At 43.8% G+C, this 13020-nt stretch overlaps 1 protein-coding gene across 6 annotated transcripts in view; it reads right to left on the reverse strand.

The window, feature by feature from the left end:
• Nucleotides 1-13020, reverse strand: part of cd276 (CD276 molecule) — a 356577-nt gene that overhangs the window by 276636 nt on the left and 66921 nt on the right. The window contains exon 1 of one of the 6 annotated variants that reach the window (XM_087982235.1): nucleotides 4876-5013. The exons of the other annotated variants lie outside the window; for them this stretch is intronic. The gene's annotated coding sequence lies outside the window, so the exon portion shown is untranslated. Of the gene's footprint in view, nucleotides 1-4875; nucleotides 5014-13020 lie in introns of those variants that run through there. 6 annotated transcript variants of the gene reach the window in all.

Below are 13020 nucleotides of genomic sequence, written 5' to 3' on the forward strand. Positions count from 1 at the left end.
TATTCATATACCCATCCAGGTGCCTTTTAAATGCTGTAATTGAACCAGCCTCCACCACTTCCTCTGGCAGCTCATTCCATACACACAACACCCTCTGCATGAAAACACTGTCCCTTAAGTCCCTTTTAAATCTTTCCCCTCTCACCCTAAACCTATGCCCTCTAATTTTCCCGCCCTGGGAAAAGACTTTGTCTATTTACCTTATCCATGCCCATCATGATTTTATAAGCCTCTATAAGGTCACGCCTCAGCCTCTGACACTCCAGGGAAAACAGCCTCAGCCGATTTAGCCTCTCCCTGGAGCTCAAACCCCTCCAACCTTGGCAACATCCATGTAAATCTTTTTTGAACCCTTTCAAGTTTCATAACATCCTTCCCATAGCAGGGAGACCAGAATTGCACGCAGTATTCCAAAAGTGGCCTAACCAATGTCCTCTACAGCCACAACATGACCACCCAACTTAATGCACTGACCAATAAAGGCAAACATAACATACACCCTCTTCACTATCCTATCTACCTGCAACTCGACTTTTACAGTGAAGAAGTTTTGTTTTGCGAACAGTACAGGCAGATCAAAGCAAACATGGATATAAAGATCACAGGATGCTTAGACAGAGTGAGGCATAGAAGGTTACGGCTACGCAGATGGTGTACAGAAGGTCAACGTTAGCAAGATCAACATTATGTGAAGTTAGAGAGATCCATTCAGTAGTCTAATAACAGCAGTGAAGAAGCTGTTTTTGAACCTGTTAGTGCATCTATTCAATTTTCTGCCTAACTGAAGAGGTTGGAAGAGAGCATTACAGGGGTGGGAGGGGTCTTTGATGATGTCGGCAGCCTTTCCACAGCAAAAAGAATTGTAACTCGAGTCCAAGGATGGCAGGTAAGCTTCCGTGATGGTCTGGGCTGTGCACACGGCCATCTGTGGTTTCTTACAGTACTGGGCAAAGCAGTTGCCGTACCAGGCTGTTAGGTACCTGGACAGAATGGAAAAGTTGGTGAGGGCTCTTATGGAAATGCCAAATTTCCTGAGTGCCTGAGGCATTGTTGTGCCTTCTTGATGTGGGAGATCAAGTCCAACAAATGGAATTAATGCTTACATAATTATTATCAATGAGTGCAGTCTAATCTAGTAGTCTTAAAACCTCCAAAATTGTAATTGTCAAACTAAGACCTACTTCTTATGCTGTTGACCTCAACTGTTATTTTGTTGTTGTTCAACTCAAAGTGAAGGCATTGCTTCCCACAATTTCACTTCAACAACACCAAACTCCTCCATGGAACGAGAGTACCATCAAACCATAGCGAACCAGGACAACTGGGAATACCTGTTAGCAAAGCTGTCCATAAGGAATTGTAAGGCTCCAGAAAGCTGGTGATGAGTCACACAGTTACCTTCCACATGCGCTCCATTCTGCATCACTGTCACAGAGTGTCATTATTCACAACTTCGTCTGTCATGCTCTTGTCATGGGAAAAAAATGGGTCAAAGTTTGTCTCTGTCGGTGTGGTCACTGATTTTTCAGAAACCTACCCACTCTTTCCAAAGGACTTTTATTTGGCTCATGCTTCACATTCCCTACATCACGGGCGCACTGTCGCTCAGTGCTTAGCACAGCTGCCTCACAGCACCAAGGACCCGGATTCGATTCCAGCCTCAGGCAACTGACTGTGTGGAGTTTGCACATTCTCCCAGTGTCTGCGTGGGTTTCCTCCTGGTGCTCCGGTTTCCTCCCACAGTCCAAAAATGTGCAGGTCAGGTAAATTGGCCATGCTAAATTACCCAAAGAGTTAGGTGGATTAGTCAGGGGTAAAATGTAGGGGAATGGGTCTGGGTGGGTTGCTCTTCGGAGGGTCGGTGTGGACTTGTTGGGCTGAAGGGCCTGCCTCCACACTGTAGGCAAATCTAATCTAATCACTACATACAGGAAGAGGGGACTCCTCTTAAAGTCCATGATAGATTAAATTCTACACAGTCGACAGCTGAATATTTCCTACCTTATGACGTTGACTACATTTCAAACATAGTTCACCGATTATGAAGCACGTTTGAGGTGTCTGGTGGCTTTGAGAAGTGTTCTAGAAATGCAAATCTTCCTCTCTTTATACAGGTAGACAAAGCCTTGAAGTGACATTGTGTGCTAGCAACAAGGATACAGAAGAAATCAGCAGAACGAGGACCTGGATGAATATCGTTGCACTTTCTACATGCTGCTTTGAAGAGCAATGGAAACATACAAAAGCAAGCCATACAACATAGAACAGTTCGGCCCACAATGCTGTTCCAAACATGACATCAAATTAAAATAATCCCTCCTGCCTGCCCTTGGTCAATATCCCACCATTCCTTGCAATATTCACGTGCTTATCGAAAACTCCTTTAAACAGCCCCATCATATCTGCCTCCACCACCTCCCCAGCAGTGTGTTCCAGACTCCTACCACTCTCTGCCCCTCACATCACCTTTGAGCTTTCCCCCCCTCACCTTAAATGCATGACCCCAAACACCCCACCCCTGAATATTAGACATTTCAATTCTGGGGAAAAAAAAACATTTCTGACCGTCAACCCTATCCATGCATCTCATAATTTTATAAATTTCTATCAAGTCTCTCCTCAGCCTCTGCTGCTCCAGAGTAAACAACCTGAGTTTTTCTAGCCTCACCTCATACCCTCTAATCCAGACAGCATCCTGATAAACCTCTTGTGCACCCACCTCCAAAGCCTCGACATCCTTCCTGTAATGTGGCGACCAGAATTGGACGCAATGATAGTTTTTAAACTAACAGCGCAAATCATAAGGATCGCAAACATAAGCCACATTGCTGGTCAAAACGATAGGCAGAAAAGGTTAAAGGACATTTTCAGCACTGAGCTCACAATTTTTCTCAAACTGTTTGCGATTTTCTCACAAAGTTCAGATGCCAACTCGATGCACACGAGACAATTCCCAGTATCAAATTTAAAAGCAATGCCTAATCGGGGTGGCACAGTGGTTAGTGCTGCTGCCTTACAGCGCCAGAGACCTGGGTTCAATTCCAGCCTCAGGCAACTGTCTGTGTGGAGTTTGCACATTCTCCCATGTCTGCATGGGTTTCCTCCGGGTGCTCCGGTTTCCTCCCACGGTCCAAAAGTGTGCAGGTCAGGTAAACTGGCTATGCTTAAATTGCCCGTAGTGTTAGGTGTAGGGAATGGGTCTGGTTGGGTTGCTCTTCGGAGGGTCAGTGTGGATTTGTTGGGCCGAAGGGCCTGTTTCCACACTAAGGAATCTAATCTAATCTGCCTTTGATTGCGATACATTGGACTGTAGCATTCACTAGCCACGACAATCGTCAGAGGTTCAAATGATTTAATTAAGTCAGTCAAGTTGTGTGCATCTGAATCCTTAAATATAGCAATTCTCCCTCAAGCTATAAGTCTACATTTTGGAAGTAAATCTAACATTAATAGTTTTCCAGAAATTGGTAAAAGGAAATGACTCGAAGATATAAAACATCAAGCATTGGTGATAGTGGCCCATAAATAGAGTGGACTTGAAGACTTGAGCAGACAATCTCGATTAAGACTTCATTTCAGTACAAAGGAACAGCAGCAATACCGGAGCATTCAGATAAAACTCGAGTCCCACTGGCTTATTCATTTCATACATAAAACATCCCATGGCACTGTAGAAAGAGCAAGAAATGTCTTTGATGACTTGCCAAGAACCTTAATTTAATTGATGCCATCAAGAATTGATCATTCCTCTCACTGACAGACCTCAGGCATACATTGTCCATTAACATTTGTTTAGAGGGAAACAGTGACTGCACTTCGAGAGTAATTAATTGATTGGAAAACACTTCGAGACATCCTGAAGATATTACAATGTGGTAATTAATGCAACGTTTTTCTTCTAATTTAGATTCATAGACTTGCACAGATTTTGCCACTCAGTGGCCCCGCACTTGTAGTTAAATGCAAATACTCCATTAGTTCTTCTGAATAACAGCACCATAGACCCAGGTTCAATTCCTGTCTCGGGCAAAATGACTGTGTGGAGATTGCACATTCTCCCCATGTTTGCGTGGGTTTCCTCCGGGTGCTCCGGTTTCCTCCCACAGTCCAAAGATGTGCAGGTCAGGTGAATTGGCCATGCTAAATTACCCGTGTTAGGTGAAAGGGGTAAATGCAGGGGAATGGGTCTGGTTGGGTTGCTCTTCGGAGGGTCAGTGTGGATTTGTTGGGCCAAAGGGCCTGTTTCCACACTGTAAGTAATCTAATCTAATCTAATCTAATCATTTACTTTTGTCAAATGTTGAATTCAAAAGATTGTAGCATTTAATTGCAATTACTAGCAAAGACCTAGCATTTTGCTATGGTTTAAATTGTCTACAATTTGATGGAGGCAATCATTCAGAATGAACAAGTTGACACTTGCATTAGACAATGGTGAGGACTGCAGATGCTGGAGATCAGAGTCTGGATTAGAGTGGTGCTGGAAAAGCACAGCAAGTCAGACAGCATCCGAGGAACAGAAAAATCGACGTTTCAGGCAAAAGCCCTCCATCAGGAATCTTGCATTAGCACAGTAGATAGAGCGAGGCCTCCTGTAGACATGGATGTTTGTAATGAAACAACGTAGTGCTGGATCAGCACAGCTGAAGTCCAAATATGGTAATTAATTGGTATCAAACACCATTTTATGACTAACATTAACCAGTCTCCCATAGTTTTGCAACAAATGCAGAGGTTAGATTTGCAACAATTGTTCTATATGCCACATACCACAGTAATCGATAGGCTTAGATTTAAAACAAAATAAGGCATACATTGTTTAGTTAACATAATTGAGAAAGGGGGAGAACACGATAGAGTAGTTGTTTCACTTACAGGCTGTACTCAGGATTCTTCCGGCTATTAATTTGCAAATCAGAGGTTCATCTACTTTAACAAGCTGAAATTTGCTGACTTCTCCAAGTTTAGTTGGTGATGGTTATATCCAAGGGAGAGATTCACTGGTAATGGCCATTAAGGCACCGTCAAGCTAAAGCTACACTCGAGGCTGAAGTCAAGCAACATCTGTTAGTGCTTATACTCTATCACGACAATAGGGACAGGAAGTTTTGCCAGCATACTGACCAGAAACATATTAGAAGCCACGACTCCAGTGACCTTATCTGCAGCTTAACAATCCCCTCTAGACCACCCAGAGTTTCGGAAGTTAAAAGCAGCATCCTTCTTTACTTGCTCACCCTTGTGGTAGATCCTGTCAGGAAGGAACAGGCAGGATGGGAAACACAAGCCACCTCTTCCACAAGTTGATTATTGTCCAGGGATGTTCAAATGATGAATAGAAATCTCTGAGTTTCTCAAAAGATCTAAATGTCCAACTGACATACTGTAGTGGGAGGTTGAGAGCAAGAATAACATTTGCACTAACAGCAATGCCACTTCATATTTTGGCATTTGCTATAAATCAAGCAGATTTAACAACCTCATGTAACAATTTGAACCCATGACCGTGAAAAACTTCTTAAAGTAGCTAAACATTGTGCCACTCTCATTAGAGAGAGAGAGAGAGAGAGAGAGAGAGAGAGAGAGAGAGAGAGAGAGAGAGAGACAGCTAGTGCTAGTTTAACTTGAGGGTTACCAAGCCTTGGACTTTCATGGTAACCTCAGCCAGTTCAGGAACTGAACCCTTATTATTGGTGTTACAATGTATCGCAAATACCTGTCCAATCAACTGAGCTAACCGGCCCTCTCTTCTTTAAGTCATATGCAATGGTTAATTCCTCTCAAATGTCCAAGAAGCTAGTCACGCTGACTTCGCTTCGATGTAATCCCACGAGATATTCCTGATGAAGGGCTTTTGCCCAAAACATCGATTTTACTGCTCCTCAGATGCTGCCTGAACTGCTGTGCTTTTCCAGCACCACACTAATCTAGAATCATATTTCACATCTGCCCCAAGTGGCAGACAGGATGTAATATCTCCTTTAAATAATGGCACCTCTGACAGGGTAGCATTCCCTCAGTCGTGCAATGAGGGTTTCAGCCTAGGTACTTCAAAAGTTATATGACGATTGTGATGCCTTTGTATCATTATCATCAGGCAAGTCAAATATCTATCAAGGATCAGGCTGGCTTGATAGGCTACACAATTGGCCCTTTCCTTTACTGTGTACAAGTTAGGGTTGATTGCAACAATAATCGTTGCCCAGTGAGCCCTTCAGCTCTATTCAGTGTCTAGATTCAATCCACACCAGCTGGGGGAATCCAAAGGAATCCAAGATGGAAGCTATGACATGAGAAACAGCAAGTTACCTCAGTGGCAGTTCTTGAACTCAGGGTTGCCCACATTGGAGTCATACCTAGAGAAATCCAATTCCAAACGTGCATTGAAGCTGATCAAAGTAATGATGCAACAGCTTTTTATATTACCAACTTGAAAAGTACGGAATAAACTAGAATGCAGAATGTGATGGATACAGACGCAACAACAGATCTGTTCATTGACATAAAACACTTACTCAGTTCCTCTCTCCCAAATGCTGCTGAGCATTTTCAATCTTTACGACAGATACATGAACAGGTTCAGGGTGGGGGATGGGGGGTGGAAATGGCTTGAGGAAATTGGAGACAGAATTACTCCATAATTTTTCCACTTTCTTAATGATTGTGGGACTGAAGTGAAAGCTGTTTTTCAATAGGAAAGTCTCTCTCTCTCGCTCTCTCTCTCTCCACATGGGAAAGACACCACTTGTTTTCCTTCATTTTAGTATGCAACGTAACACAAGAAACACAGCACATGTAATAAATTTAAAGCAGTACCTAAAGCAGTGCAAATACATTAATTTATTCATTAGGGACAGAAACAGCGTCAACATTTGGAGCAATTCTGAATAGTTTTTCTTGCTCACCTTAATCACTTTTTAATCAATTTCCATCCAACTTATTTCCTGTTGTGATAAAAGAATGCAGTGTCATCTGGTGATATAATTTATTATCACATTGTGCACTAAATGAAGGGGCTGTGTCTGCAGCAAATCTCACAGACTCAGTTGCAATCCACAAAGTCATCCATCTAAGCTATTACACGATATTGGAACTGCGCTGCTGCTGTGACAGAAGCTATATTGGAGCCTGTGTACACAGCAAGCTTAAAAATTCAGATTTATCATCCAGAGAACAGGATTTTAAATATTATAACACAGTTGGAGGATTTAAAGTCCAAGAATCAATGTCTTTACAGCGCAATAGGAGGCCATCCAGCCCTCTAGGCCCATGCAACCTCACTGCAGAGCAATCCAATCAATCCCATTCACCTATTCTAACCCCTCTAATTTTATTTTCCTTGAGCACTGATCAAATTTCCTTCTAATCGTCTCTGCACCAACCACCCCGATAAGCAGCGAGTTCCAGCTCATGAGCGCTCACTACATAAAAATGTTCTTTGTCACATCGGTCTTACATTTCTTAACCAAAGCGTTAAATCTCTGCCTTACTTCTAGCCATTGTTCAGTCAGTTAAAAAGAACAGTTTCTATTTGCCTTTCTTATCCATCTCTCAAATTGTAAAGCTCTTCCCAAACATTTGCCTTGCTCCAAAGAGACAATCCCCAGCTTTTCCATCATAACCTTGCAGCTAAAATCCCTCATCTATGGAATTATTCTGAAGACTATGGCACCCTTTTTAAAGCGTGGTGACCAGAGCTGGATGCAATATAAATGGTTGCGGCCTCACAGAGCTTTATAAAGGTTCAGGGTGACTTTCCTGTTTTAGTACTCTATAATTTAAAAGGAAGCCCAAGATCCCATCTTTAATTTGTTATATTCCCTCAATAAGTCCCAGAAACCTTCAGAGATCTATCTGCATGCTTTCCTAGATCCATCAATCCCTCCACATCTGTGTACTCTCTCCATACCCTTTCTGCACAATGCATCATCTCCAAGAGCAAATGCTACCTTCACAAGGGTCTTTAAGGCTGGAGGTCAACGCCTGGTCATTGAACTCTTTCAGTCCGAATGAGAACAAGGAACCATCCCCACAGAACCACTAACGTGTCTCCATTATCCAACTGCAGAACCTCCCGGACACAAATCTGTCTTAGTAATCAACTGCACACCCATTGGAATCCTACCAATGACTAAACTGGTCACGTTGACCTCAAACGGCAAAGAAGTTTATGCATCATAGTTCCTTGGAAGTGGAGTCGCAGGTAGTGAAGAAAGCATTTGGTATGCTTGCCTTTGTTGGTCAGTGCATTGATTATTAGGCCATTTTTGGAATATTGCGTGCAATTCTGGTCTCCCTCCTCGAGAAAGGATGTTGTGAAAGGGTTCAGAAAAAGATTTACAAGGATGTTGTTGGAATTGGAGGGTTTGAGTCATAGGAAAAGTCTGAATAGGCTGGGGCTGTTTTCCCTGAAGCGTCGGAGGCTAAGGGGTGACCTCATGGAGGTTTTATAAAATCATGATGGGCATGGATTGGGTGAATAGACAAGGTCTTTTCCCTCCAGAGTAGGGAGTCCAAAAGTAGAGCACATAGGTTTAAAGGTAAGAAGGGAAAGATTTAAAGGAGACCTAAGAGGCAACTCTTTCACGCAGAGGGTAGTGTGTGTATGGAATGAGCTGCCAGAGGAGTTGGCAGAGGTAGGTACAATTATAACATTTAAAAGGAATTTGGACAGGTACAGAAAGGGTTCAGAGGGATATTGGCCAAATGCTGGCAAGTGGGATTAGTTCAGTTTAGGAAATCTAGATAGCATGGATGAGTTGGGCCAAAGAGCAGGAATATCGACATTTCGGGCAAAAGCCCTTCACCAGGAATTTTCCTGCTCCTCAGATGCTGCCTGACCTGCTGTGCTTTTCCAGCACCACTAATCTTGACTCTGATCTCCAGCATCCTGTAATCCACACTTTCGCCGAGTTGGGCCAAAGAGCCTGTTTCTGTGCTGTATGACTCTACGTCCCTACCTTCAGAAACTGTGTGATCATGGAGATGTCCAGGGACAGGGACAGGGACAGGGACAGGGACAGGGACAGGGACAGGGACAGGGACAGGGACAGGGACAGGGACCCCCCCCCCCCCCCCCCCGAAGAGGGCAGGAGCTGATGTTCTCTTCATAAAATGGGAACCTTTGCTACAAGGGATTCATTAGGAATGGTGCTGTAGGTTTTGCAGCACTGTGCATCCTTTATCTGACAGCAGGAGCGAGACAACTCTTTGATTAAATCGATGCTTCCCAAAATTGATCTTCAATGGAGCAGAAATTCATCTTGACTATCGCAGTGGGTAGAGACCAAGTTTGAGTGCACTACAACTTAGTTGCCTTTCCCACTGCAAATCCTGGACCTCATACCCCATATAAAAAGTGAGATATTGTCCCAATTTTTTGACAGCTCTGAGTGGGAAGAAACAGTCACAGGGTGGTTTATGCCCAGCAGATCTAAACCCCACTCGCTGTTGGCTGCATTGTGCCTCTCCAGATTAGACAGGGTGTACAAGGTTGGTGAGTCGCAATCAAGTTAACAATGTAGATTCCAAAATGGCAGAGAGCCAATTCAGGACCACAGGAAAGAAAACTGGGAAAAACAGATAGAACTCTGACAATAGATAGTAAACTCTACAATGCATCTGCAGCCTCTGGCATTGCATCCGGGCAGATCGCTAACCTGTCAAGCAAAGCGACCTAACTGAGTGGGATTCAGCAGGAAGGTGATTCAAAACACATGTTGGAGAGAGCAAACAGCCATTCTGTTCTCGCTCTCATACAGCCTTCTGAATCTGACTGCTTTATGTCTCGTCTAACACCGACCCATTCAGAACAGGAGGGTAATGTCCTGGCTCACTCGGTGTCTGCTTTCGGAAACAGTTTCCCCATTCAGTCCTGCAGTCCAGATATTACCTCATAACCTGCCAAATTCTTCCGAATCCTGGAGAACATGAAGCCTCCTTCATCCCAAGGTTCCTCCAAACTTTCGCACCCTCTTCATTATCAGTTAGATGACATTATTGGTCTGTTAAACCTCTCACAGCACATCACTTCATGGCACTTGACACCCACTGCCCAATTTACCTGTCAATGGCCCCATGAAGTCTGCTACTATCCTGCTCCCTACTTTCTGTATCCTCATGTTTTACATCATTCTCAAAATTCACAGTTATCCCATCAGGAATCACCGTTTTCCCTTGCACTCCTTTCCATTTAGTTGTTGGTGGTGCAGTCTTATCTACATTATAGAATTCCCACTGTGGAAACAGGACCTTCGGCCCAACAAGTCCACACCGACCCTCCAAAGAATAATCCACCCAGACTGTATTGCTGTACATTTACTCCTGACTAATGCACCTAACCTACACACCACTGAACACTACGGGCAAGTTAGCATGGCCAATTCACCTGGCCTGCAATCTTTCGACTGTGGGAAGAAACCAGAGCACCCGGAAGAAACCCACGCAGACACAGGGAGAATGTGCAAACTCCACACAGATAGTCGCCCGAGGCTGGAATCGAACCTGGCATCCTGGCGCTGTGAGGCAGCAGTGCTAACCACTGAGCTGCCCCAAACATCAAGCATTATGGGCACCAAACACAGACAGCAACATCCACATCGGTGACCCAAAGGTCCAAATCAGGCATTTTAATGATGTGCTCGCTCTGAGATCCCTCCATCTTCAGTCTCCCATACCGTTTCAATGGAAGTTAAGGAACAACATCTCACCTGTTATCTCAGCCTTTCATAGTTTTTCAGTCTCAGTATAGAGTTCAACAACTTCAGTCCATGAGCTCTGTGTTTATTTTTTGCAATGCAGCTGTTGGCAAGATCCTACATTTCCTGTTTTGCTTCCTGAAAACACATCTTTTCTTACTTTTCTAGTCTCAAGCTGCCTTGTAAAAGTCATCTCTTCAACATTTAATATCTCTTGCTTTTTATCTATCCCCAGCTTTCCCTTTGTTCTCAGCCATGCCTTTCCCTGGCTTGCTTAAAACACATCACAATTCTCAACATTTCTATTCGAGGACCATCTCTGGAACAGGTAAGACCTGAGGTAGGGACATTACCACCACACTACAAGAGGCCAGACTCCATTTTGGACAACAGGTCACCGACCTGAAACATGAACTCTTGTTTCTGTCTTCATAAATGTTCCTGCAACCACTGAGTGCATCCAGCTTTCACTGACTTTATTCACTTGCGGTTACGGTCTCAAATGGAAAAAAACATCGCACACACGAGTCTCAGAAACAGGAAGGAGGCCATTCAGCGTTTCGAACCCATTCCGCCATTCAGTGTGCTCATGGAAGCGGTTCTTCTTCACCACCACCTATCCCAGCATCCCTTGAAGTTTTAACCTATCAACCGCAGTCTCGAGCATACTCAATCATCAAGCTGGCCCCAAAAGTCTTGCTGGAGAGGAAAGACAGCTCAGAATGGCAGGTCTTTTCCCTAGAATGAGGCATATCAAGACTAGGGGGCATTTTTTAAGTTGACAGGAGAAAGATTTTAAAAAGGCATGAACAGTAATTTGTTTTTTTTTAAACACAGAGTGTGTGGAGTGTACTTCCAAAGGAAGTGGTGCATGTGAGCACAGTTACAATGTTTAAAAGACATTTAGGCAAGTTAATGAATTCCTGAAGAAGGGCTTATGCCCAAAACGTCGATTCTCCTGCTCCTCGGATGCTGCCTGGCCTGCTGTGTTTTTCCAGCACCACATTTTTCAACTCTGGTCTCCAGCACCTGCAGTCCTCACTTTCTCCAAGTTCATGAATAGGAAAGATTTGGAGGGATATAGGCCAAGTGCAGGCAGGTTCAGTTCAGGATTACGGTCGACACGGACTGGTTGGATGATAGGGTCTGTTTCCATGCTGTATATTAAAATAGAGGGGGCTGGCAAAAGAGTGATGAAAGTAGGTTCAGGAAGGGAATGAATAGACACACAGCACCACCTTTCCTTGTCATTAATATGAAGGCTTCCAATCAGGAGAGTGAACAGGAGCTGACATTTTCGCCACGTTTCCCTCCCTCACCTTAAATCCTGAAGCCAACTCTAGTGCTTCAAATTGTCATCGGGTTGTGATTAGCTGTACAATACAGACTAGACATCGGTCCACGAGGCTGAGCAACTCACTGGCTAAGCTTGCTGAACCACCCAAGGAGCACACGTGTTTTGCAGAATTGAGCACTGTTCCTCATTACAGAATTACAACATAATTGATGATCCATCCCAAAAAATATTGCAAGGGTACCATTTTCTGGTTATTCTTGGCGTACTATAAATACATAATGCTTCCCTTCACTACAGCACCACAGTAGTTAAACCGAACCATAGTCTTTTCACAGCAGGTATCATAACACTGGCACATAGCATATACTTCCAGATACACTGTGTTGCTGGTTTCACAAGTTGCCAAATCTATTTAACTTTGCAAACAAGGTTTGCATTTCTGCAGTAATTTTATGCAAGCTACACTTTTTCAAGAATATAAAAAGATTGGACTTTTGTACATCTCTTGCCTTTGTTAAAAAGCATGTGAGGACAGGGTTGATGTCACTAATTGTTATTAGTACAAAAACAAAGTATGGGTTTTCCAGGCAAGAGACAGAGACACATTTTAAAGGTGATTATCCCAACGTTGCTGTGTAAGGATGACCAACCCATGATTAACTTCTCAAAGAGGAATCTCACCATCTGCTAGTCCAAAGTGAGGACTGCAGATGCTGGAGATCAGAGTCGAGAGCATGGCATTGGAAAAGCACAGCAGGTCAGCCAGCATCTGAGGAGCAGGAGAGTCGAGGTTTCAGGGCTTATGCCTGAAACGTTGATTCTCCTGCTCCTCAGATGCTGCCTGACCTGCTGCGCTTTTCCAGCACCGCACTCTAGAATCTCCCCACATGCGTCAATCCACTATGAAGTTGTGACTTTAAATGGTAGATATAGTGATGAGGTGGCTCAGTGGCTAGCACTGCTACCTCACAGCGCCAGGGACCCAGGTTCAATTCCAGCCTCAGGTGACTGTATGAAATTTGCACA

The sequence above is a fragment of the Chiloscyllium plagiosum genome, unplaced genomic scaffold, assembly GCF_037043375.1.
Source record: "Chiloscyllium plagiosum isolate Xiang-an unplaced genomic scaffold, Cpla_swu_hap1 HiC_scaffold_42, whole genome shotgun sequence".
Taxonomy (NCBI): Eukaryota; Metazoa; Chordata; class Chondrichthyes; order Orectolobiformes; family Hemiscylliidae; genus Chiloscyllium; species Chiloscyllium plagiosum.